Here is a 27353-nt window from a genome sequence, read left to right on the forward strand (position 1 = left end):
ATATAGTACTATCCCTACTAAGAATTATGAGAATTACCTTTCTGTTTTTAAGTACAACAAGAATTGCTATCTATGCAAAAGTGCTTGTTAAACATCTTTTCAAATTATGTTTGGTTTTCTGAAAAGTAAATTGAGACAAATAGGCTGATATCTGACAGTGAGAATGCAGATAATAATGTTTTATTCCAGGAAAGTTCAAAGGGTCATTACTAGAGATGGCCAGAACGGTTCGGCGGAGAACTTGTTAAAGAGGAGCTGTTAGGTATAAGGTCTCAGAGAAAAAAAAACACATAAATCAGTAGCTAAAGATTGGCTGTACTTACATTACATATGCATTTCACTGTCCACATTTGGATTTCACAGAATTTTTATATAGTATTTGCAGAGAATGATGCTCCTGACAGCTCAGGGCAGGTTCCATGTTTGTCTGTCTCCTATGAAGCCAAATGTGTCGTCATGTCCTCCCTGCTTCCTGATCATTCGACTCAGAAAAAAGACAACACTACTGTGCAGTGAATATTAATTAGCTATGTGGCTAGGAACAATAGCGGACTCATGCAGTATACTCTGCCCAGAGATTTTTCAGTGCTGTGAGCTGGACTGCGTTACAAGCTGTTGTAACATGAGCCTGTAACTTCTCACTAGCAGCAGAGGGGAGGACCCAAGGTGGGAAGAAGCAGCCCCAGAATGCTTTGCAGTATGGTATGCGGCCTCTCGGCCTCTTAAGAGCTTGGGAATAACAGCCTTGCTGTTCAGCACACATCAAAAGTAAGAGAGATTTTTAACTTCAGTATTGCCTTTTTGGCTTCCTTCTAAACTGTTTAACACAGGAGAATAGAGGTTTAAATTAGCTTTTGCATCCTGACAGTTACTCTTTAAGGTGAACTTAGCTGGTTCGAGTTTGCGGTGAACCGCGAACATTTAGCGAGTTCGACCCGCCCCCTATACTACATAATTGGGCTAAACTTTGACCCTCTACATCACAGTCAGCAGACACATGGCAGCCAATCAGGCTGCACTCCCTCCTGGAGCTCTCCCCCCCCCCCCTTATAAAAGGCAGCAGCGTTGGCAATGTTCTCACTCTGTGTGCTGCTGTATTAGTGAGAGAAGGGAGAGACATTGGAGAGATAGGGAAAGCGATAGTTAGGAGGTCTGTTAGCTTGCTCCTTGCTGATATTTGTTGATGAAAAGCACCCCAAAACTGCTCTTTTGATATGCATTACAAACGGACGGCCATGCGTGCGGAACGCAACGCATGTGAATGCACGCCATGCGTGTTTTTACATGTTGCGTGGCTGATCCCATCACTGAAAAGTGAATGGGACAGCCGCGCATTTTTGCAAAAAATGCATGCAGCATGCGTTCCCGGACCGCACAGGTCCGGAACGCATGCAGTGTGAACATCAGACAGTATACTCTCTGCACTGTCTGATGTTGTGCGTGTCGGCCTCCTGCACGTGTTTCCAAAACGTGGCTGGAAACGCGTGCAGTGTGAACGGGGCCTTAGGCTCTCTCAGATTTAGTAATTGGTAGTAGGATGAAGTATTCACACAACAAAATTATATTTCTGCAAATGCCTGACTTAACCGTGGGTTTTCAGTCTGGATTTAAACATGTGCAGAGATGGAGCTGTCCTGATCTGCTGAGGTAAGGACTTCCATAATGTAGGAGCAGCATGACTGAAGGCTCTGGGACCAAAAGTTTTCAGGTGGACTCTGGGTATGACTAGATTGTTATAACCTGTGGATCAGAGATTACAGAGATTGCTACGTAGCTGCAACATTTCTTTCATATATCCAGGGTCCATATTATGTAGTGATTTAAATGTCAGTAGGCCGATTTTAAATAGGATCCTAAATCTTATAGGTAGTCAGTGAAGGGAGTGCAGGACAAGTGTTATGTGGCAGTGACAAGGTTGGTTAGTTATTTCATTTTAACACATTTTCATTTTAACTCCCCTGACAATGAACAATGGCAATTTGGACCACACAGAGGTCTTCTCTTCAACCAAGGATGCATTGTATCTATATCCATCTGTGAGTGCATTGAACAGAGAATAATATGGAGGCTGACATATTTATCCTTTTAAACAATACCAGTTTCCTGGCAGCCCTTCTACTCTATTTGGCTGCAGTATTGTGTGAATCACAGCAAGAAGGTCCGCACCAATCCAGGATTCCAAATAGAAGCTTTATTTAGTACGTATCCAATATGAAGATATGCACATGCATCAAAACGCTGACATGTTTCGAGCTATCTCAGCTCTTAGTCATAGCTAGTCATTGTGTGAATCACACACCTGAAATAAGCATGCAGCTAATCCAGTCAGACTGCAGTCAGAAATACCTGATCTATATGCTTGGTCAGGGTCTATGGCTAAAAGTATTGAAAGCAGAGGATCAGCAGGACGGACAAGCAATTTTAAGATCATGGCATCAAGAAGACCTATTCTCTCCTGGCATATAGAGGTGAAAGGAATGGAAGCAGTATCAGACTTTGGGGGTGATTCATAAAGCTTTTTCCCGTTTTCATTTGTTTTCACCTTACCTGTATTACATCTTTAAGCTCCCAAAGAGCAAACATATAATATAATTTAGGTAAGAAAAGTAATATTGAAATGAAGTTAATCAGGAACAACTTACTTTGAGTGATTATTTTGCTTGTAAATGTGCTGAAAGGGTTTTTTTATTAGCTAGGTGAAAAATAAGTAGTTTATGAGAAGTTTTGTGAACTGACTCCCTTTGTGTTGTTGGGCTTAAAGATCCCTGTAAATGAAGAATGCAGCCACAAAATTAAAAGATGTTTACTGCTTGGAAGAAAGGCAAACTTCCTTCAGTGTAATAAAAAGCAAAGATTTCCCCTGTAAACAAAGGTTTGTGTATTCAAAGCCATGTTTTTCCATTAGTAATGTATGGTAGAGATGGACCGAACTGTTCGCAGGTGGACAGTTCCTGGCGAATATCGGCTGTACGAATTTGCATCTGTTCACGAACATATGGCGTATTCGAACCACCCTCTATACATTATATTGGAGCCAAAAATTGCCAATGAGGAGTAATTTGATCACCCAATAAATATGGGGTACTGGACCATTAGGCTGCTCTTTATAGGGCACCGTGGTTGCCCAAATTTCCACTCTGCCGCTATTTCAATGCCTTGCATAGTTTTATTTTGTAACAAGGGGGTGTGACTTGGGGTGTGGCCTGTGCGGAGGGATGGAGTTTATGGCACCAGATCTTCTGTGCCTATAGGCTCCACAGCTCTAAATCCGGCCCTGTATATGGGTTTTCAAGAACTAAGACAATGTCATCCACATACATGGCTTGTTTTTTCCTCAGTGCTTTGGATATGGAAACCTGTAATTTTAATGTCCTGAGACCTGGCATATAAGGGTATAAGGGAAGATACTGGTTCTTCTAAGACAGCATATACAAGTGGGGATAGGGTACTCCACCGTCTGTGTGCCTCTCCCCAGAGGAAACTGAGATCCAGTCATTTGTTCACAGCCTGCCTTGAAAATTGATATTCAAGTGATGGACCCAGGAAAAATTATGCCAAAGCCAAATCTTGGCAGAGGCATATAGCTTTGGCCATTCCACCATGTCAAATGCCTTGGCAGCCTACAACACCACTAGAATGAAATTCCTTTTGTTTATATGGCCATTGCATATTTTCCAGAACCCTATGATTGATTTTGCAATTTTGTAATTCAATGCTTATGTAAAATAAATTTGTATTAAAATATGCAGCTATTATAACTTTCTAATACAGGTTAAAAAAGTAAATTACATTTCTTGGAAACCAAATATTTAAGCCATTTACAGACTTGTACCCAAGAGATGTCCAATATGTCGTATCTTTCTGTTTTTACAATCAGCTTGGGCTTTAGATAAGGAAACACAGTTTTGGGGTCTCTAGGCTTACTGCAGTGACCCATTTATTGCACAGTAAAAGAGAGCGTTTGTCGGTGGGAATTCTGAGAACAATTAGTAGGGTTGCTGGGAATACTTTATTTGTCTGTCTCACAGATCACTTTCTGCAAAGAAGCTATTCCAAAGCATAGTCAGACAGGGTACAATAGATATATTCCTGTAACTATTTGCAGTGTGTATAGCTGATCCAGATTTTGACAACCCACGACTGCTCTTGTGGGAAATTCAGTATACTACTCTCAGGATTCAGGATAAAAAAGTATGCTTTAATGAATGATTCATATGTGTAAAACTAAACTTTAAAAACACAGTATTCGATTGTCTTCCATTTTATCATAATTGTGTTTGAGGTAGTACAACATAGTAGCAATAAATACATTACGGTAATATCCCCAATGTATGGGCCCACTTGGGATTCAGAGAGAATCCCAGTGTTGGAATCAAGGTTCCCAAGTAATTCCAGAAATGAATGTGCAAAACTATCAATCAACCATAGTTCAACAATATAAATATAAATTCAGGATTAGAGCAAACAATTCATGCTGTATAAAAAAAGGTGACCATGCAGGATTGGCAGATGTGATTTTATGTCAGTAGGCTATGTCTAAGACCTAGTATGAGTTTGACCTGAAATGTTAAAACCACTTTTGGGACATTGTCACCCTGTATGCATGATATTACCAATAAAGGGTTTATTAGGTTTTTTTGTAGTTTTTTTACTTTTCTACAAAGATTGGCTTACGGATGCAGTATCGTGGTTACCACAGCTTGGCTGCAGTTCGATAGACTGTTAGGCTGCTTTCACAGTGGGACGTTACAGGCGCACGTTAGTGCAGCCTGTAACGCAGCCCAACTCACAGTAATGAAAACTCAATGGGCTGTTAACATTGCCCACATTGCGTTACATTGTAATGCTGCACGTTATATGAAAGTGCAGCATGCTGTGCGTTCGTTAGACTGTTTGCACATGCTCAGTATTGTGTGGTTTTTGTTTTATTTTGAGTAGGAGAGGAGGAGGGGAGAGTCCGCTATTGTTAGCCACATGGCTAATTAATATTCACTGCACTGCAGTGTAGTGATGGGAAGTTCAGCTCGATTCATTGAATCGATTCATTGAAAAGAGCCGGACTTCCTATCATTACTGTTCAGAATCGATTCATTGAAAAGAGCCACACTTCTCATCACTAGGTTCAGTCCTGCTGCTCTGCCTCTGAATCGATTCTGAACAGTAGATATAGGAAGTCCGGCTCTTTTCAATAAATCGATTCAATGAATCGAGCCGAACTTCCCATCACTACTGCAGTGTTTACTTCCTGGAGCGGCCGCTGATTGGCTGGCGGGACCACGTGATGCGGAGTGTTCCGATCACGTGGTCCCCGTAGAGTATCAGACAAAAAAGGCGCACCAACAGCCGCACAACGCGGCTCACTCTGGCGTCCTCCTCCTCCAACACCACCAGGCATTGCGTTAGGGGTACGTTATGCGACCTTAACGTCCCCTAAAATGCAACGTCTTGGTGTGAAAGAGGCCTTAGGGTAAAATGACTTTATCTGGTTGTGTAGTTGACATTGAAATCATAGCTAAAATCATGATCATCAGCTGTTGTTTTGTCTTTCAGGTTAGAAATAATTTGCTAGCGTTATGTTATACACTTCACCTTTTATGTAAAAAATATACTGCAAGCATCTTGAATCTGTGAAGACAATAAATATTTAACAATTTCTTCATAAAGACTAAAAGGTACGCACAAAGGTGATTGATTATACACTAAATAAATTACATCAACCCAAAGCCAAAGGCAATCTCACTAAATAGTTTCTAGTTAAGCAATGTTCTAAGCAAGAAACAGTCAAAAATAAACTATCTTTTGTTATTATGTACAGCTGCTGGTCTTAATCTCTCTATACAGTATCAGTAAAATAATTAATTGGTAATACACTAAATTAAAAAAGAAAAATAGCCAGCTTATAACCAGGAATGTTCTGAGTGACAATGGTGGCAACCTGGTTGGAGTTCAACAAGCCACATTTAATGCACACATATTGTGGCACAGCATAAGTTGGGCCACGGGCAGTGCCTTAGTAAAGATATCACTCATTCTCACTTGAACCCTCCCCTCCGTGTGCCTAAACGTAACCACCCCTCCAAGTGTCTAACACTAATTCTCCCCGCCTCCCCCCACCAAGACTACTGCTATTGTAACCAATTTTCTACAAAATAGGTGATTATCTCCTCTGTTACTTCCCTACCAAGTATGCAATCTGTTGCTAGTAATGCATCGGGCGCCCAACTCACTGCCTCGGTGCCCAAATATCGATACTTTCCATAGGTGTCTATTAGAATCCTACTAGAATTCTACTTGATTGTAGTAACATTTTCACAAGCAACCATATTAACCAGTCAATACTTAAAGAAGTAAGGCCAGAGTGTTCACTAGAAGGGCTGATACTACTATTAAAACTCAAATACTTTGGTTACATATTGAGAAGACCAGATTCTTTGGAGAAATCCTTCTTGCTTGAAAAAATTGAGAGTAAAAGAAGAAGAGGGTGAAAGAGGCTAAGATGAATAGACAGCATATGTGAAACTATGAACATGCCTGTGCAACAGCTGAAAGAAGCAGTGCTTGACAGAGACATCTGGTGTGCAGATGCATATATGGTTACGAAGAGTCGGAGTTGAGTAAACAAATGAGGAGGAGAGTAGTAAGATTTTTACTTCTATCATTTTTACAGAAAATCTATGTTTTAGCCTAACTTTCTTGGGAAGATTGGCTGCTAATCTCATTAGAATCTGGTTTTGTGAGATTGGGGCCACTTAAAGAAAACCTGAACTGAAAATTAAAAGTCAAAATAAGCATACACAAGGCATACTTACCACCCATGTAGTCTACTCCTCAGTCTCTTTCTCCTGTCCCGTGTCCTGTTTGTTCACTGTGATCAAGGGAATTTTCCATCCTCCATTTTGAAAATGACCATTACCCCATGACAGCTTTCTGGTCAGCATACAGTTAAACTGTAACATTGCCCACTTGAGCCATAGGGAAACATGGACATTAACTGGTACATCAGTTGTCCTCTCAGCTATAACTGACAGCAACTGATATTTTAATAACAGCAACTGATATATTTCAGATCTGACAAAATGTTGTCAAAACTGGAAGGGATTATTGTCAGAAGAAAATGGTGAGCTTTTGAGAGAAACTGATGGCAAGGTAACTATGTAATGTTCATTTGATGTTACCTCATGTGTTTATTTTAAATATTTTTACTCAGTACAGGTTTTCTTTAAACATGAGAACAAACTCTGAAATTTCACTCACTCATCCCTAACAGCTAGCCTTCCTAAGTAAGATGAGTGACTAAAGAATACCAAGCTTTGTAAAATCACACACTCTTTGAGTAGGCCATCTTGTGAGCCAGAAACAGGTCACGCAAAATGATCTGGTCACTCTTGTCTTTGGGTGGGGCCATATACCAGAAAATCCATCCAGTAGGATGCTTGCCAGCACAAACATGGTTTCCAGCAACATTGGCTCATCTTTTACCACTAATTGTATACTTTTATGCCCAGAGTACTATATGATAGCCGGTCAACGTTGTTTAAAATTTCCTTCAAAATGTTACCATATTTGTTTATAGTTTGTCTAAACAAAATGACTGATATTCATAATAAATCTAAAATTTGTTATACTTCCACAAATTGTAAAATTTTAAATATGTGCAAACATAGACAAGAAGTATGTTTTTTCCAGAGTACAATGAGCCATTCATTACTTTTCTCCTATGTTGCTGTCACTTACAGTAGGTAGTAGAAATCTGACAGAAGCAACAGGTTTTGGACTAGTCCATCTCTTCGTAGGGGATTCTCAGCAAGGCTTTTATTCTTTATAAAGATATTCCCTAAAAAGGAATGATGCTGGCCAGCTTCCCTGCTCGCTACACAGTTTTTTTGGCAGTTGGACAGAGCAACTTCTATTCACTAAGTGCTTTTGAAAATAAATAAATCCCTGAGAATCCCCCATGAACAGATAGACTAGTCCAAAACCTGTCGCATCTGTCAGATTTCTACTACGTACTGTAAGTGACAGCAACATAGGAGAAAAGTAAGTTATGGCTCATTTTACTCTGGAAAAAACGTACTTCTTATTTGTCTATGTTTGCACGTATTTAAAATTTTAATTTTTTTCACCACAGTGCCCCTTTAAGTAGGAAGAATAAAACACACAGTATTTATTAAGTGTACAATGAAAACTGGGATACAGTTGCACATTTAAATAATTTTATGATTTGATTAATAACAATGTCTGACTAAGCTGCAAATGCTGCATGGGTGGAGACTTTTATGCTTGACTAAATTGTCTTTGCAGAAGTTGACATTTACCTGGAAAGTTATACAACAGAGTGAATACTTTGTTTGTTGTTCTTGTTTTTTTATTTGTGTTCTCATTTTCTTCCTCTGTAATTTTGCTTAGCACTGCCCCTGTTGTCCTCTCCCTTTTCCTTGCTGGCACCAACTGTCAATTCACAATTCCTTAGTCTAGTAGTGGTCGTGTACAACATGCAAGATTCAGCCCACCAGGTGCTTGACTATTATAAAGATTCAGCCCACCAGGTGCTTGACTATTATAAAGATTCAGCCCACCAGGTGCTTGCCTATGATGTGCAGAAACCACAATTTGTGCATGTTTGTTTCCTTCTTCATAGCCAGACATTGCAGTGTCTCGTTAGCAGCCCACAATGTTACTATTCGCACACATACAAACATACAGCAACCCTGGATTGTGTTGCCTATGCCTGGCAGGTTTTTTTTCAGTTTTCAGCATGTCCAAAGTAGAACCAAGAAAACAATAAAAAAAAAACTGCTGTCCCAAATAATTTATAACGTCTTATGAAGTCTAGTGTTGGCTTTAGAGGCCAGTTGCATGAAGATTCAGCACTAGATTATAAACTACGATGTGCAGCATTACAGAGGATGTTGTTTTAAATAAATATACCAGTTTAAAATCCTTAATGGAAATGCAGCATCTTAAGCTGCACAGTTTGTTCTGTACTTCTTCTGTTCGTCATTTGTCATTCTTCTTTTCTTTATCTGCAGTTGTTTTGCTTTTAATTTCTGTTCTTCTTTTCTTCCTCTGTAAATTTCCTATCTTGCTTAGCACTGCCCCTGCCGTCCTCTGCCTTTACTTTGCTGTCTGAAAACCACAGCATTGGCATATTAGAGTTTTCTGCCAGAGCTACATATTAGTCCTGTGCTCTGGACCTATGGGGTTACTCAGTGAAAAATTCAAATAAGCCCTAGCCGGAAATACAAATTAGCTCTGGACCCAATTTGTCTAAAACAATCGGCGGAGCCTTCGTTGCCAGTTCTAGGCTGCAGTTGCTTTGAAAAGCATAGAACACTGAATTCCCAATTTGTCTAAAACAATCGGCGGAGCCTTCGTTGCCAGTTCTAGGCTGCAGTTGCTTTGAAAAGCATAGAACACTGAATTCTGTTTGAGACCACAACCGACTCTCAGCATCAGTGAGCAGCCTCTGTGAAGGCCAGATCTACCATGACAATTCAGAAATGGCTTCAATTGCCTATCACACTAGAACTGCAGAGGGGGAAGGGAGATAGTTCAGAACTGCAGAGGAGAGGGGGGATGGTGCAGAACTGCAAAGGAAAGGAGTGATGGTTTTGAACTGCAGACAAGGAAGGGATGGTTTGGAACTGCAGAGGAGAAAGGGAATGGTTCATTCAGAACTGCAGAGGGGAAAGGTGGAGATTCAGAACTGCTTATGTTAGCTGCTCTGTGTTTCTGAGCCAAATGAGTAGCATAGTGCTGTTTGAAGATAACTTTACATTTCTTTGCAAGCAAGGCGTTTAACATATACTGCATTTCAGTTGTTTATGTAACTGTCTGTAGTCTGTAGTTGAGTTTAGCTTTTCTTTTTTTATCGATAATAAGAATTTTTTTTTACCTTAAAATGTAACTGTTGGTTTAACCTTTAAGCAAAAAGTCTTTAGAGCTAGATTTTATTATTAAGATAAGGGTTGTTTAAGGTGAAATGAAATAATTGTCTGTGAAATTATCTTACATTTATGGCACACACAGGGGAATTTATAGTTGATCTAAAAAAAATAAAAAATCCCTAAAGCAATTTTGAATGCAGAAAAAAATAAGATAGATATATAGATACATACCTCGTTAGGAGGAAGCCTCTGGATAGTCCTAATCTTAGGATAGTCCAGAAGCTTCCTATATGTCCAGACACTGTAGGAGGGATTCAGCACTAAATCTCTCCGTTTCCAAATGCAAGAGTGACCATGGACAAGCGTGGCCATATTGTGCATGCATGAGATTGAAGAAGCTCATGTACAGAGGAAAAAGCCATACATGAGAGCCTTCTTTCTTGTGTGAGCCATACTCATGCCTGCGCAGTATTGACATGTTCCTACATGGCTGTGATCTCAAGTCAGAACAAGCTTGACCCACTTGAATGGTAATGTATATAAAAATATTGGAAGCCTCTGGACTACCCAGAAGCTTCCCCCTAAAGAGGCAAGTATCTATCTTTTTTTCTTCCTTCAGGATTTCTTTAAAGCGGACCCAAACCAAACATTTTTTTAATTCAAATTATTAAGTTGCACCACTCTGACACATACAAAGATAAACACTCCTTCAAGCCTATGAGCATTTCAGGGCCTGATTTTCACCTTTCTCTTTTCATAACTAGGGTTATACAGGTGGCAGCCATTAGCAGTTCCTCCTTTGCTGGACACCATCTCCTCCACCAGTTTGCCGGGTTCTGTTCCGGCAATATGAAAGGAAGGGAGGGGTTTCTCCAATAAATGTAAAATATTGTATATTTGTCTTCATGCAGCTGAAAAAAGGCTGCTATTTATTATTATAATTTAGAAAATAGATTTTATGTCTGAAATTTTGTATTTTTAATTTGGGTCCACTTTAAGCTTCATGCAACTGCACAGTGATTGCCACCCACAGAGATCAGGACTCGACCCCTTGGTCGATAGTTTGGGGCTGACAGTTACACAGATGCAGCACTATGCTGGATGATGGAGGGGTAACCAGGGAACAATGCGCTTGGCAATCTGGATGTTTTGGCAATGCATCATGGCAGCTATAGACATGCAAAGTTCTCTGCAAAGATGGCACCAACCAGCCACCTCAGCTGAGAACACTCTTGTGTACTGACTTTCAGTGTAGCCCTACTGTCTGAAGACAAAGGTTCTATCAGTTGTAATTAAAAGTAAAAACATTCAATATCTTTTTACCATGTAAAATGTTGTTCATATTGCTGTAGCTGTTTTTCCCTTCATTTCTCTTGTCAGCAGATTGACTGTAACTAACCTCTCAAAAGCAGTTAGGAAAGTTTTAGACAGATTTCTGAAGCACAGATTGCAGCTGATTTTCTAATAGACCTGGTTCACACTTGCCAGAGTGGTACATTACCATATCCATGTTACACTGTACTGTTCCTGTTCAGGTCCCAGTATCTTCTGCCGCTCAGAATATGTGTCCCTTACTACTGGCTGAATTTTAATGCATCCATTGTCCATTCTGCAAGTGTATTGGTCCATTGCCGTCTGCTTCAATAAGAGGTGCAGCAGTGGATTTAGTGAGAATTGAGTAAGCCCAATGTAACATCATACATGTAAAAAGGGCACCAGGAAATTTGGGTGCAAGGTGAAGCCAAAAAATGCCTCACCCTGCTGTTGCAAATTTTCCAGTGGCATTAATTACTATTCCCCCTCCAAGGCGCCCTACACTACAGTGGAGGTATGATCAAATTCTGCTTCCAGCCATTGCTGGTGGGTGAATTATAATGTTTTTATCCTAATTTTGGCTCCATCGTTTGCTGGCGCCCAAATTATTCAATGAGCACTGCTATAGCTGTAATTCACATTACGACCTATGGCAGCACCCTTTTTACATGCCTATAATATACATACTGAGGTTGACATGCTCATTTTAAGTTATTTTAATAATTTTTATTTTGTAAGGAATGATCATTGTTTAAAGTAATGTTTTTCTCAGTCATGAAAAAAACAGAAGAACTAAAAACAACAGAAGAAAGTCAGGGACTTAAATTAAAGTCTTCTGCTTTCATCTATTGATTTGGATTCACCATACCTTGTACATACAGCTTTGTAGCGTTGTGTACAAAGATCAGAACATACCATATATCCCTGAGTGCCCCTGAAAACAAATGACAGGAAAATGCACAATATTTCATATCCAATATTTGTAGCATTGTGTATATGCTTCTGCCATGCTTATCAAATGTTATTAACAATAGATACTAGAAGATAGATAGGTAGATGGATAGATAGATAGATAGATAGATAGATAGATAGATAGATAGATAGATAGATAATATAAATTAATGTAATAAACATTACATTATGAATATATACCTATGGCAGAAGCTGAGATTATGTACAGTAGTAATACTGTCTTAACAAATAATATTGTTAGCGTATATATTCTTCTCTTCTGGGCTCTTTTCAATTTATATTTCCTACTTTCCTGTACCCCAATGCAAAATTAAATATTTGGTTTGCCAAAGCATCTGTAGGCTTGCTCAAATGCCTGGAGATGATGGGTAAAACAGAACAATCGATAAAACAAACCTCCAGTGCATTGCAGTGGCTTCAAGTGATGTCCCCTCTGACTGCTCAGGACCTAGCAAGTCAATAACCTATTACTAGCTTACTCTGCTGGGGTCACATCTCAACAAGGAATACAAGTCTTTTTAAGCCTTGCAATCTAGTTTGTGGTCATATAAAAAGAACAGTTTGGATCCGTTAAATTGAAGAGAATTCTTTCTATTCCCGACCAAATCAACAAAATGTTGAATCGCTTTAAGTTTTATTTATCTTTTTTATAGCCAACATATTCAATCGTTTATGCAGTAGCTTTTACAAATGTAAAATAATAATGATAATAATAATAATGATGAAACCTTTTAAACAGTTTAGATGCTCTAGCTGTATACATAGACAGATAGATAGCTAGCTAGCTACTGTATCTAGATAGATAGATAGATAGATAGATAGATAGATAGATAGATAGATAGATAGATAGATAGATACAGTAGATAGAGCCGTATATCTACACTTAAAAATATTATCATAATTATATAGCATCACATTTTTTCTGTGTGCAAATAAGTATTTTTTAAAAACGCTTTGTACTAAAAATTGGATAGTAAACAAACAAAGCAGGCATAACACTCATCTCAGAATGGTGTTTTATGACCAACTTGGATTTGTTTTGATTTTTTTTAAACGTTTATTAAAGATAATATATATATTAAAAAAAGGGTAGTGCCCCTTTCCAAACCGTTTTAAACCTATCACGCTGATACGTGAAGAGTTTAGCATAACTAGTGCAATTCACAACAGTAGTGAGTAAGGTGTAGTCAGGATCAGGCCGTAGTCGTACACAAAGTCAGAGGTATTGAAGTACAGAGTAGCTAGGCAAAATCGTAGTTAATAAACAGGCTGGGTCATACACATAATTCAGATGTCAGTCATATTGGAAGGATAATCAGTAGAGTAGTCAGGGACAGGCTGAGTCAAACACGAAACTCAGATTACAGAAGGACAAGAAAAGAGCAAGGTCAAGAGGCAGGCAAGTGGTCGGTGCACAGAATAATATACAATATGATGTTACTACAATATGATATTACGACATGATAATATTACAAATATATATAACTCCAAAATAATAAGACTGACTGACTAGAGTACATATATATCGTGCAGAAGCACAATATATGAATGTAGCTCACAATTCTCGTTAGCTAGGCCAAGAACCAACAAACTGATTAGTATCAAGGCCAGTGAGCAACTGAGAGCTCTGGCCTTAAATACACAAATTATAATTCCAGAAACCACTCCCAGAATTGGCAGCACCTCCTGCATGGTGAGGACACCTGATGACATCACCGCTGACATCACTTCACTCCTTAGTCTATTAGGCCCATCAGGTCGTTTGGACACACTGCGCACGCGCGCGCTCGGATTCACCACCGCAGGGGTGCTGGGGATGCTGCTGGAAGATGCCAGCACAGAAACTTCGCCACTTGCACGGATACCGCCAGAGACGCTGCGGGACCTGCCGCTGGAAGGTAAGATTGTTACAAAACCATTGTCAGGTTCTGCCACCTGACCAACATTAGCCCGCATGGTCCATGGTCCATAGGAAGGACCCTGCAAGAAGGGGCGCTCTTTCTTGAAAAGCCTACGACTATGTTAAGGACAAGGGGCTCAACCCAACCTCAATGCCCCTTTAATGCCCCTTCTAAAAAATAGATAATAATTAATAGTTTCAACTTTTAAATATTCATTCACCTGGGAGGGGATGCTAATCTGAAGGCCTTCTTAGTATTAAAAGAGGGTCCCAAATCCTATTATAGGTCCCCGTGACACACCACCACATATCTTGGGTAATTACCACACCTCTCCACCACCAATGTAGATACTAGTGATGCTCAAATACCCCTTTTTAAAATTCGAGTTTGGTCGAATTCGAATAGTAAATTATTCGAGGTCAGTCGAATATTCGAGTCGAATAATTTTTACTATTCGATTCGACCTCGGACTTCGAGCTCACTATTCGAGTCGGTATTCGAGCTCACTATTCGAGCTGACTATTCGAATTGGCCTTAAATAGCTTCCAACACTTGTTTTGAGGGTGAATGATGCAAGAAACATCTTTTTTTCCAAGTAACAACAGCAAGTGATTATGTGGGGATGTTCCTTTAAAAAAAAATGTGGAAAGAGAAGTTGTGTCCTAAATTTTGTTCAGTAGTGTTACTGTATATACTTGTTCTTCTTCTTCTTTATCTTTCTTCTTCTTCTAGATCTTCTTCTTCTATATCTTCTTCTTCTTCTTCTTCTTCTTCATCTTCTTCTTCTTCTTCTTCATCATCTTCTTCTTCTTCTTCTTCTTCATCATCTTCTTCTTCATCTTCTTCATCTTCTTCTTCATCTTCATCTTCATCTTCTTCTTCTTCATCTTCTTCTTCTTCATCTTCTTCTTCTTCTTCTTCTTCTTCATCTTCTTCTTCTTCATCTTCTTCTTCTTCATCTTCTTCTTCTTCATCTTCTTCATCTTCTTCTTCTTCATCTTCTTCATCTTCTTCTTCTTCTTCTTCATCTTCTTCTTCTTCATCTTCTTCTTCTTCATCTTCTTCATCTTCTTCTTCTTTTTCATCTTCTTTTTCATCTTCTTCTTCATCTTCTTCTTCATCTTCTTCTTCATCTTCTTCTTCTTCATCTTCTTCATCTTCTTCTTCTTTATCTTCTTCTTCTTTTTCATCTTCTTCTTCATCATCTTCACGTATTTCTCTTTTCAATTTTTTTTTAAAGAAATGCAGCTATTTTTGAGCGTAACAAATAGCTGGTGGGCGCACGCATGTTGGAAGCGCCATTGTATGTGCTCCCTGGCAGTGGAAACACAAAGACAGCAGGAGGTAAATTCAGCAGCAGGAGGAGGAGGATGAGTGTGTGGCAGCAGGCAGTCAATGAGGCAGGCAGCTCGCCGTGACATAATAGCCCTGGTACCTAGCGGTGATACCAGGGCTGTAAATAAACACAACAGGAGGTCCCAGACAGCGGTCGTGCAGCCCACATTGTGTCCAATACACAACTGGGACAACACAGTTTTCAACCCGGGCACCTCAGAAAAATTAAACCTTTTTTTTTTTTAATGGTTTTTTGGTTTTTGGTTTTACAACCAATATAGCTATTGTTTGACGTAATAGCTGGTGGCAGAGTGGCAGCAGAAGAAGGTAATTCTGTGTACCCTGGCAGTGGGAAACACAGACAGACAGCAGCAGCAGGAGGAGGAATGGAGGAGTAGGCGAGCAGCTATTGTTTGACGTAATAGCTGGTGGCAGAGTGGCAGCAGAAGGTAAATCATCTGTGTACCCTGGCAGTGGGAAACACAGACAGACAGCAGCAGCAGCAGCAGGAGGAGGTGTGGAGGAGCAGTGTGAGTGTGGCAGCAGGTAGGCAGCGTGACATAATAGCCCTGGTACCTAGCGGTGATACCAGGGCTGTAAATAAACACAACAGGAGGTCCCAGACAGCGGTCGTGCAGCCCACATTGTGTCCAATACACAACTGGGACAACACAGTTTTCAACCCGGGCACCTCAGAAAAATTAAACCTTTTTTTTTTTTAATGGTTTTTTGGTTTTTATGTTTTACAACCAATATAGCTATTGTTTGACGTAATAGCTGGTGGCAGAGTGGCAGCAGAAGAAGGTAATGCTGTGTACCCTGGCAGTGGGAAACACAGACAGACAGCAGCAGCAGGAGGAGGAATGGAGGAGTAGGCGAGCAGCTATTGTTTGACGTAATAGCTGGTGGCAGAGTGGCAGCAGAAGGTAAATCATCTGTGTACCCTGGCAGTGGGAAACACAGACAGACAGCAGCAGCAGCAGCAGGAGGAGGTGTGGAGGAGCAGTGTGAGTGTGGCAGCAGGTAGGCAGCGTGACATAATAGCCCTGGTACCTAGCGGTGATACCAGGGCTGTAAATAAACACAACAGGAGGTCCCAGACAGCGGTCGTGCAGCCCACATTGTGTCCAATACACAACTGGGACAACACAGTTTTCAACCCGGGCACCTCAGAAAAATTAAACCTTTTTTTTTTTTTAATGGTTTTTTGGTTTTTGGTTTTACAACCAATATAGCTATTGTTTGACGTAATAGCTGGTGGCAGAGTGGCAGCAGAAGAAGGTAATTCTGTGTACCCTGGCAGTGGGAAACACAGACAGACAGCAGCAGCAGGAGGAGGAATGGAGGAGTAGGCGAGCAGCTATTGTTTGACGTAATAGCTGGTGGCAGAGTGGCAGCAGAAGGTAAATCATCTGTGTACCCTGGCAGTGGGAAACACAGACAGACAGCAGCAGCAGCAGCAGGAGGAGGTGTGGAGGAGCAGTGTGAGTGTGGCAGCAGGTAGGCAGCGTGACATAATAGCCCTGGTACCTAGCGGTGATACCAGGGCTGTAAATAAACACAACAGGAGGTCCCAGACAGCGGTCGTGCAGCCCACATTGTGTCCAATACACAACTGGGACAACACAGTTTTCAACCCGGGCACCTCAGAAAAATTAAACCTTTTTTTTTTTTTAATGGTTTTTTGGTTTTTGGTTTTACAACCAATATAGCTATTGTTTGACGTAATAGCTGGTGGCAGAGTGGCAGCAGAAGAAGGTAATTCTGTGTACCCTGGCAGTGGGAAACACAGACAGACAGCAGCAGCAGGAGGAGGAATGGAGGAGTAGGCGAGCAGCTATTGTTTGACGTAATAGCTGGTGGCAGAGTGGCAGCAGAAGGTAAATCATCTGTGTACCCTGGCAGTGGGAAACACAGACAGACAGCAGCAGCAGCAGCAGGAGGAGGTGTGGAGGAGCAGTGTGAGTGTGGCAGCAGGTAGGCAGCGTGACATAATAGCCCTGGTACCTAGCGGTGATACCAGGGCTGTAAATAAACACAACAGGAGGTCCCAGACAGCGGGCGTGCAGCCCACATTGTGTCCAATACACAACTGGGACAACACAGTTTTCAACCCGGGCACCTCAGAAAAATTAAACCTTTTTTTTTTTTTTTAATGGTTTGTTTGGTTTTGGTTTTGCAACCAATATAGCTATTGTTTGACGTAATAGCTGGTGGCAGAGTGGCAGCAGAAGAAGGTAATTCTGTGTACCCTGGCAGTGGGAAACACAGACAGACAGCAGAAGGGCAGTACACAGCAGCCCACTGTAGGTGTAAAATGTGTGGCTGCAGGCGACGTAATAGTCAAAGTGAACCAGGCTGGCTTAGTGAGCAGGAGCCAGGAGGTGGTAAAGGGTGGTAAGGCACATTAACGATGGTTCCGGCAGCCAGTTCATGTCCCCCTCTCGCCGACAACAGGGGCCAGGAACTCGCCTTCCACCCACGCCTGGTTCATCTTGAGAAACGTCAGTCTGTCCACAGACTTGTGAGACAGACGTGAGCGTTTCTCGGTGACCACGCCACCAGCTGCACTGAAGCAGCGCTCGGACAGCACGCTGGAAGGGGGGCAGGACAGCACTTCCAGGGCGTACTGCGCCAGCTCGCTCCAGATCTCCATGCGCTTGACCCAATACTCCATGGGATCAACAGGGGCATCGCTGTCAAGCCCGCTGTACGACCCCATGTAGTCAGCCACCATGCGGGTCAGGCGCTGGCTGTGACCGGAGGAGGATGCTGCTGCATGCATCTCCTCTCTAGTCACTGCTGCCGGAGCCTCTACAGTCCTGTAGAGCTCGTGGCTGAAAGACAGCAGGTCTGTGGGGCGCTTGCTGCTGCTGGATGCAGGCACCTGCTGCTGCCTCTGTGCTGGCTGCTGGACAGTGGGGGTGGAAGGCTGGGGGAAGGCTTCCTCCAAGCGCTCAACAAGGGCCTGCTGCAAGCTCCTTATTTGTTGCGCTGGGTCTCCTCCTGCAGGCGGCAGGAACTGGCTCAACTTCCCCTTGAGGCGTGGGTCCAACATCATGCTGATCCAGATCTCCTCCCTCTGCTTCATCTGGATCACCCTGGGGTCCCTGCGCAGGCACGTCAGCATGTGCGCTGCCATTGGGAAGAGGCGGGCCACGTCTGCTGGCACATCGACGTCAGTGCTGTCCTCATCCTCCTCCTCTGCCGCCTCATCCTCTCTCCACCCCCGCACCAACTCAGCTGCGCTGTGCTGATCCCCCTCATCAGCAGCCAGGTCAGGGACCTCCACCAAGTCCTCCTCCTCCTCCCCCTCAGAGGTGGACTGCGCAGCTGGTTGCCGCTCCTGCTGGTCCAAGGCTGCCGCTCCCTGTTCCAGCAAAGCATCGAGGGCCCTGTTCAGCAGAGAAACCAGGGGCACCCACTCGCAGACCATAGCATGGTCCCTGCTCACCATGTTTGTGGCCTGCAGGAAGGGAGCCAGCACAAAGCACACCTGCTGCATGTGCCTCCAGTCATCATCGGGGACGATGGACGGGATGTTGCTGGTCTTGTCCCTTCTCTGAGCTGCGGAAACAGTGGCCAGGGCAAGGTACTGTTTGACAGCGTGCCTCTGTTCAACCAGACGCTCCAACATCGCCAGGGTGGAGTTCCAGCGAGTCGGAACGTCAAGGATCAGCCGATGGCGTGGCAGATCCAGCTCCTTTTGCACGTCTTCCAGGCTCACACAGGCTGCAGCCGAGCGCCGGAAGTGACGCACAACATTCCTTGCCGTTTCCAGCAGTTCGCCCATCCCCTGGTAGGTGCGCAGGAACTTCTGCACCACCAGGTTCAGCACGTGGGCAAGACAGGGGATGTGGGTCAGGTTTCCCCTGTCTATTGCGGCAACCAGATTGGCCCCATTGTCGGCCACCACCTCTCCGACTCTGAGGCCTCTGGGGGTCAGCCAAATCCTCTCCTGCTCCTGGAGTTTGGCCAACACATGGGTTGCCGTCAGCTTGGTCTTCCCAAGGCTGACCAAGTGCAGCAGCGCTTGGCAGTGGCGGGCCTTCACGCTGCTGCTGAGGCGGGGGGTTTGGCCAGGTGTGCCGGAGGATGGCAGAGGATCGGAGGAACCTGCTGCAGTTCCCCTGACCCTGCGGGGTGGCACCACCCACTGTGTTGCTGCTGCTGCTGTGCCCGCTGCTGCTCTCCCATCCTCACCCCCTTCCACCAAGCTGACCCAGTGGACAGTGAAGGACAGGTAGCGGCCTGTCCCGAAGCGGCTGCTCCAGGAGTCCATGGTGACGTGGACCCTTTCACCAACCGCGTGCTCCAGCCCTCGCTCCACATTGGCCATCACAAAGCGGTGCAGTGCAGGAATGGCCTTGCGGGCAAAGAAGTGTCTGCTGGGGAGCTGCCAGTCTGGGGCTGCGCAAGCAAGCAGCGCACGAATGTCGCTCCCCTCCTGCACGAGCGTGTACGGCAGGAGTTGGGAGCACATGGCCCGTGCCAGCAAGCCGTTCAGCTGCCGCACGCGACGGCTGCTGGGAGGCAGAGCCCTAACCACCCCCTGGAAGGACTCGCTCAAAAGGCTCTGGCGTGGCCTTTTGCTGGCACGGGAATCAGCAGACACAGCGGAGGAGGCCACTGAGGACTGGCTGCCAGAACAGGCCTCAGTGTCGGCGGCAGGAGTTGCAGAGGGGGGAGGAGCAGTGCGTTTCCGCACTCCTGCTGGTGCTGCTGGAGGAGCAGGAGGGCGGGTGGCTGCTGTTGCTGCTGCTGCTGCTGAAGGCTGTGCAGTGATGGGTGTGGTGCCACTGCCAGCACCAGATGCCTTCAGCCTCTGGAACTCCTCATGCTGGTGGAAATGTTTAGCCGCAAGGTGGTTGATGAGCGAGCTGGTGCAGAACTTTAAGGGGTCTGCACCTCTGCTCAACTTCCGCTGACAGTGGTTGCAAGTGGCGTACTTGCTGTACACAGTGGGCATGGTGAAATATCGCCAGATTGGTGACTTAAACATCCCCCTACGGCATGGAAGCGCTGCTGCCTGTCTCCCTGTGGTGGTTGGGGGGGGGGCTTGGGGGGCTTGGGTGCGGCTGGTGGTGGTACTGCAGATGCTGCTGCTGCTGCTGCTGCTGCTGAGCCTGAGACACCAGCAGGCTGTGGGACCTGCCTACTGCTGCTGCCAATGCTTGCAATGATGCGCCTCCTTGCAAGGCCCACAAGAGCATCCTCCTCCTCCTCCTCAGAGCTGCTGAGGACGACATCCCCTGGAGGTGGTGGCACCCAGTCTCTGTCTGTCACCGGGTCATCATCATCCTCCCCCTCCTGAAACATGTCCTGCTGGGATGAGGACCCCCCAAACTCCTCTCCTGATGCATGGATGGGCTGCTTGACTGTCGCCACAGTCTTGCTGTCCAATCCCTCATCCCCCAAAGTGCCCATCAGCATCTCCTCCTCAAGATCGCCAACAACAGCAGACAATTTACTCATGATGCCTGGGGTCAAAAGACTGCTGAATGACAGGTCGGCGAGTGACGGTGAACTGGCCTCCTCCCCAGACCCTGCTGGGCGGCTGCTGCGAACAGGGGTGGTGGTGGTGGTGGTGGTGAGGGTGGAGGCCTCGGATGCAGAGCTGATGGCGGGCTGCTCATCCTCCGTCATGAGTTGCACCACAGTGTCTGCATCCTTTTCCTCAATGGGACGTTTCCGACCCGGCTGGAGGAAAATGGGAGCAGGTGCTACACGCTGCTGCTGCTGTGTCTCTGCAGCGTGAGTTGCAGATGCTCCTGCTGGGCGGCGCCCAAGGCGTCCACGGCCAGTGGCTATGGGAGGAATGTTAGCCACTGACGCTGCTGCTGCTGCTGCGGAACTGTGCATGGTGGCGCGCCCGCGGCCGCGGCTTGCCACAATGCTGCTCCCTCTCCTCCTGATTCCCTTGCTGCCCTTCCCCTTGCCCAAACCGCGCTGGCTGCCACTTCCAGACATCTTCAATGTTTTGGGCGTATAGAGAAAAGTTTTTTAAAAGGGCGGCTGAAAAGTGGGGTACTTTAATGGAGTGGGTTGGTTGGTGAGGTGACTGAGTGAGTGTCCCCTAGTACAGTAAGTAAGTAGTAACAGTCAGGAAGTACAACTAGCAGTTACAATAATCAGTAGTAATCACAAGTAAATTTAGTGTGTGTACACTCAGACAGTGAGTGCACGCACGCAGGAGCTAGTAGCCTATGGACAGTGACTGAGTGTCCTAGACTCCTAGTACAGTAAGAGTAAGTAGTAACAGTAAGTAGAACTAACTAATTACGATAATCAATCAGCGATCAGAAGGAAATAGAGTGTGTGTTGTGTGTGTACGCTCAGACAGTGAGTGCACGCACGCAGGAGCTAGTAGCCTATGAACACAGTGACTGAGTGTCCTAGACTCCTAGTACAGTAAGAGTAAGTAGTAACAGTAAGAAGAACTAACTAATTACAATAATCAATCAGCGATCAGAAGGAAATGGAGTGTGGGTGTGTGTACACTCAGACAGTGAGTGCACGCACGCAGGAGCTAGTAGCCTATCAACACAGTGACTGAGTGTCCTAGACTCCTAGTACAGTAAGAGTAAGTAGTAACAGTAAGAAGAACTAACTAATTACAATAATCAATCAGCGATCAGAAGGAAATGGAGTGTGGGTGTGTGTACACTCAGACAGTGAGTGCACGCACGCAGGAGCTAGTAGCCTATCAACACAGTGACTGAGTGTCCTAGACTCCTAGTACAGTAAGAGTAAGTAGTAACAGTAAGTAGAACTAACTAATTACAATAATCAATCAGCGAACAGAAGGAAATGGAGTGTGGGTGTGTGTACACTCAGACAGTGAGTGCACGCACGCAGGAGCTAGTAGCCTATGAACACAGTGACTGAGTGTCCTAGACTCCTAGTACAGTAAGAGTAAGTAGTAACAGTAAGTAGAACTAACTAATTACAATAATCAATCAGCGATCAGAAGGAAATGGAGTGTGGGTGTGTGTACACTCAGACAGTGAGTGCACGCACGCAGGAGCTAGTAGCCTATGGACAGTGACTGAGTGTCCTAGACTCCTAGTACAGTAAGAGTAAGTAGTAACAGTAAGTAGAACTAACTAATTACGATAATCAATCAGCGATCAGAAGGAAATAGAGTGTGTATTGTGTGTGTACACTCAGACAGTGAGTGCACGCACGCAGGAGCTAGTAACCTATGAACACAGTGACTGAGTGTCCTAGACTCCTAGTACAGTAAGAGTAAGTAGTAACAGTAAGAAGAACTAACTAATTACAATAATCAATCAGCGATCAGAAGGAAATGGAGTGTGGGTGTGTGTACACTCAGACAGTGAGTGCACGCACGCAGGAGCTAGTAGCCTATGAACACAGTGACTGAGTGTCCTAGACTCCTAGTACAGTAAGAGTAAGTAGTAACAGTAAGTAGAACTAACTAATTACAATAATCAATCAGCGATCAGAAGGAAATGGAGTGTGGGTGTGTGTACACTCAGACAGTGAGTGCACGCACGCAGGAGCTAGTAGCCTATGAACACAGTGACTGAGTGTCCTAGACTCCTAGTACAGTAAGAGTAAGTAGTAACAGTAAGTAGAACTAACTAATTACAATAATCAATCAGCGATCAGAAGGAAATGGAGTGTGGGTGTGTGTACACTCAGACAGTGAGTGCACGCACGCAGGAGCTAGTAGCCTATGAACACAGTGACTGAGTGTCCTAGACTCCTAGTACAGTAAGAGTAAGTAGTAACAGTAAGTAGAACTAACTAATTACAATAATCAATCAGCGATCAGAAGGAAATGGAGTGTGGGTGTGTGTACACTCAGACAGTGAGTGCACGCACGCAGGAGCTAGTAGCCTATGAACACAGTGACTGAGTGTCCTAGACTCCTAGTACAGTAAGAGTAAGTAGTAACAGTAAGTAGAACTAACTAATTACAATAATCAATCAGCGATCAGAAGGAAATGGAGTGTGGGTGTGTGTACACTCAGACAGTGAGTGCACGCACGCAGGAGCTAGTAGCCTATGAACACAGTGACTGAGTGTCCTAGACTCCTAGTACAGTAAGAGTAAGTAGTAACAGTAAGTAGAACTAACTAATTACAATAATTAATCAGCGATCAGAAGGAAATGGAGTGTGGGTGTGTGTACACTCAGACAGTGAGTGCACGCACGCAGGAGCTAGTAGCCTATGAACACAGTGACTGAGTGTCCTAGACTCCTAGTACAGTAAGAGTAAGTAGTAACAGTAAGTAGAACTAACTAATTACAATAATCAATCAGCGATCAGAAGGAAATGGAGTGTGGGTGTGTGTACACTCAGACAGTGAGTGACCGCACACAGGAGCTAGTAGCCTATGGACAGTGACTGAGTGTCCTAGACTCCTAGTACAGTAAGAGTAACTAGTAACAGTAAGTAGAACTAACTAATTACAATAATCAATCAGCGATCAGAAGGAAATGGAGTGTGGGTGTGTGTACACTCAGACAGTGAGTGCACGCACGCAGGAGCTAGTAGCCTATGAACACAGTGACTGAGTGTCCTAGACTCCTAGTACAGTAAGAGTAAGTAGTAACAGTAAGTAGAACTAACTAATTACAATAATCAATCAGCGATCAGAAGGAAATAGAGTGTGGGTGGTGTGTGTACACTCAGACAGTGAGTGACCGCACGCAGGAGCTAGTAGCCTATGAACACAGTGACTGAGTGTCCTAGACTCCTAGTACAGTAAGAGTAAGTAGTAACAGTAAGTAGAACTAACTAATTACAATAATCAATCAGCGAACAGAAGGAAATGGAGTGTGGGTGTGTGTACACTCAGACAGTGAGTGCACGCACGCAGGAGCTAGTAGCCTATGAACACAGTGACTGAGTGTCCTAGACTCCTAGTACAGTAAGAGTAAGTAGTAACAGTAAGTAGAACTAACTAATTACAATAATCAATCAGCGATCAGAAGGAAATGGAGTGTGGGTGTGTGTACACTCAGACAGTGAGTGCACGCACGCAGGAGCTAGAAGCCTATGAACACAGTGACTAAGTGTCCTAGACTCCTAGTACAGTAAGAGTAAGTAGTAACAGTAAGTAGAACTAACTAATTACAATAATCAATCAGCGATCAGAAGGAAATAGAGTGTGGGTGGTGTGTGTACACTCAGACAGTGAGTGACCGCACGCAGGAGCTAGTAGCCTATGGACAGTGACTGAGTGTCCTAGACTCCTAGTACAGTAAGAGTAAGTATTAACAGTAAGTACAACTAACTAATTACGATAATCAATCAGCGATCAGAAGGAAATGGAGTGTGGGTGTGTGTACACTCAGACAGTGAGTGCACGCACGCAGGAGCTAGTAGCCTATGAACACAGTGACTGAGTGTCCTAGACTCCTAGTACAGTAAGAGTAAGTAGTAACAGTAAGTAGAACTAACTAATTACGATAATCAATCAGCGATCAGAAGGAAATGGAGTGTGGGTGTGTGTACACTCAGACAGTGAGTGCACGCACGCAGGAGCTAGTAGCCTATGGACAGTGACTGAGTGTCCTAGACTCCTAGTACAGTAAGAGTAAGTAGTAACAGTAAGTACAACTAACTAATTACGATAATCAATCAGCGATCAGAAGGAAATAGAGTGTGTGTTGTGTGTGTACACTCAGACAGTGAGTGCAGTGCGCACACGCAGGAGCTAGTAGTCTATATGAACAGTGACAGTGAGTGTCCCTACGGGTACAGTAAGAGTAAGTAGTAAGTAAGTACAACTAAATAACAATAATCTATCAGTAATCAGAAGGAAATAGAGTGTGTGTACACACAGACAGTGAGTGAGTGCACACACGCAGGAGCTAGCTAGTAGCCTATAAACAGTGACAGTCAGTGAGTGTCCTACTCCTAGTACAGTATAACTACAATACTATTAGTAAAGGACAGCAGAAATACTGGTATAGATGAGAGAAATAAACAGAGGACAGCTGCCCACAGAGGCAAGGCCCCCCTGAGGCCTAAACCTGTAAGCTTGCAGCAGCTGCCTGTCTCTAATGTAACACACAAGCTACTAACTAAAATACAATGTCTATCTAACTAACAACAATATAGGTGTATATGGCAGGTGTAGGTGAGCAAAAACGCTAGGTAAATGATCACAATAGAGCACTTGCTAAGCCAAAGCACAAAGGAGCAACTCTCTCTCTGTACAAGTCTCAGGCAAGCATGGAGAAACGGAACATGGCGGCCGCTATTTATAGGGTAGGGGCTGGCCAGGGTCCCCCTCTGTGATTGGCTGCCGTCAGAGGGCCTGGGAGCCCTCTGATTGGCTCTAAGGACATCAATCTGGGCTATGACGCTATTCGAGCTCGGTACCGAGCTCGAATAGCGCCGGGTTGCTCGAATAGCTCGAATAGTGAATGGGCTATTCGAGTGTACTCGGATAGCCCATTCGAATAGCTCCAGCTATTCGGAGCTCGAATACCGAGCTCGAATAGCTGGAAAAGAGCTCGAATATTCGAGCTACTCGAATATTCGAGCTCTGCTGAGCACCACTGGTAGATACATGTTGGGCAATTTAATGATGCTTTCAAAGTGTCTCCCTATTGTCTATATTGGTGGTGCCTGACAGGCATCAAGAAGGCAGAAGAAATTAAACAAAACCTGTAATGAAAAAAACCTTTTGGGACCCTGAGGCTTCCCCCTCCCGAGGTGAGTACCCCCCAGGGGAACTTTTTTTGTTACAGGTTCTCTTTAAGCTTAAAGAGGAAAAAATACAGAAAAAAATGGAAGTATCCAGAAGATTCTGTTACAGTTTTTTTTTTAATTTCTTATAAAGTTCTATCTTTTACCACTTGTTTAAAGACTCATACACACATCCAACTTAATACACAACCAACTGCACAACATGACCAACAACACAACAAATTGTTTACCTAACAAGAATGTACACACATGCCAACCAATTAAACAACTCACTGAAATACTATGCGTGCAAGCAAAATAACAAACTTCACAGCATATACACATTCAAAAACAATAAAGTTGTTTAAAAGTCTTGTACACACATTCCAACCTGCCTGATAGTTGGTCAGATTGATCCATCGGTTGGATCTGGAAAACAACCTGTTATCAGTTGGTCATGTGGTTGTTTGTCAGCTGTACGCACACCCAACTTATCTTCCAACAGACAAGTTTGGAAGATAGTTGATCAGACTTTTGGTATATGTGTATGAGTCTTTAAATATATAGGGACCAGGCCAAATAAGAACCATTTATTTATATACCTGGTAGGGGGCGGACATCTGGAGGGACTTGTTGTTAAAAAAGAGCTTCCACCCAAACCCCCAAGACCTATCCCTACCTGTATGAGGTAGTTACTCCCACCTTCCAGTCAGTGAGGTGGCAATGAGCCACTGCCTACATTATTATTATTATTATTATTTATTAGATTTATATAGCGCCAACATATTACGCAGCGCTGTTCAATAAATAGGATTACAGACAATGATAACAGGGTGACAGAACAATACAGGTAATAGACAATAGATACAACAATACAGGTAATAGCAATAAGATACGCAACGCAATGCAGATAGTAGTACAAAGCCAGATCATAAACTGGAGTGGTAGTAGTAAAATAACCAGTTCCAAATTCTGCGCACAGTCAAGTATGATACACAAGGGGAGAGGGCCCTGCCAAAGGCTTACAATCTAGAAGCTTGGAAGCAATGTTGGAAGCTTTGCAAGAAGAGGAAAAGATTTCTGCCCTCATATCATGGACCTTGCAGATGAGTATTTCCAGGTGGTGAATAAATACCGGTCAACACAGGGGCAAGGAATTAAAAAGGCTTGGAGAGAAGCACTGCTTTTTTAAAATTTACTTTATAATATGTTATATTATTTTATATTACTTTAAATAATATTTTATACAAAAAAAATTGATCCAAAACCCAG

This window comes from Hyperolius riggenbachi, chromosome 4, assembly GCF_040937935.1.
Source record: "Hyperolius riggenbachi isolate aHypRig1 chromosome 4, aHypRig1.pri, whole genome shotgun sequence".
NCBI classification, from domain to species: Eukaryota; Metazoa; Chordata; class Amphibia; order Anura; family Hyperoliidae; genus Hyperolius; species Hyperolius riggenbachi.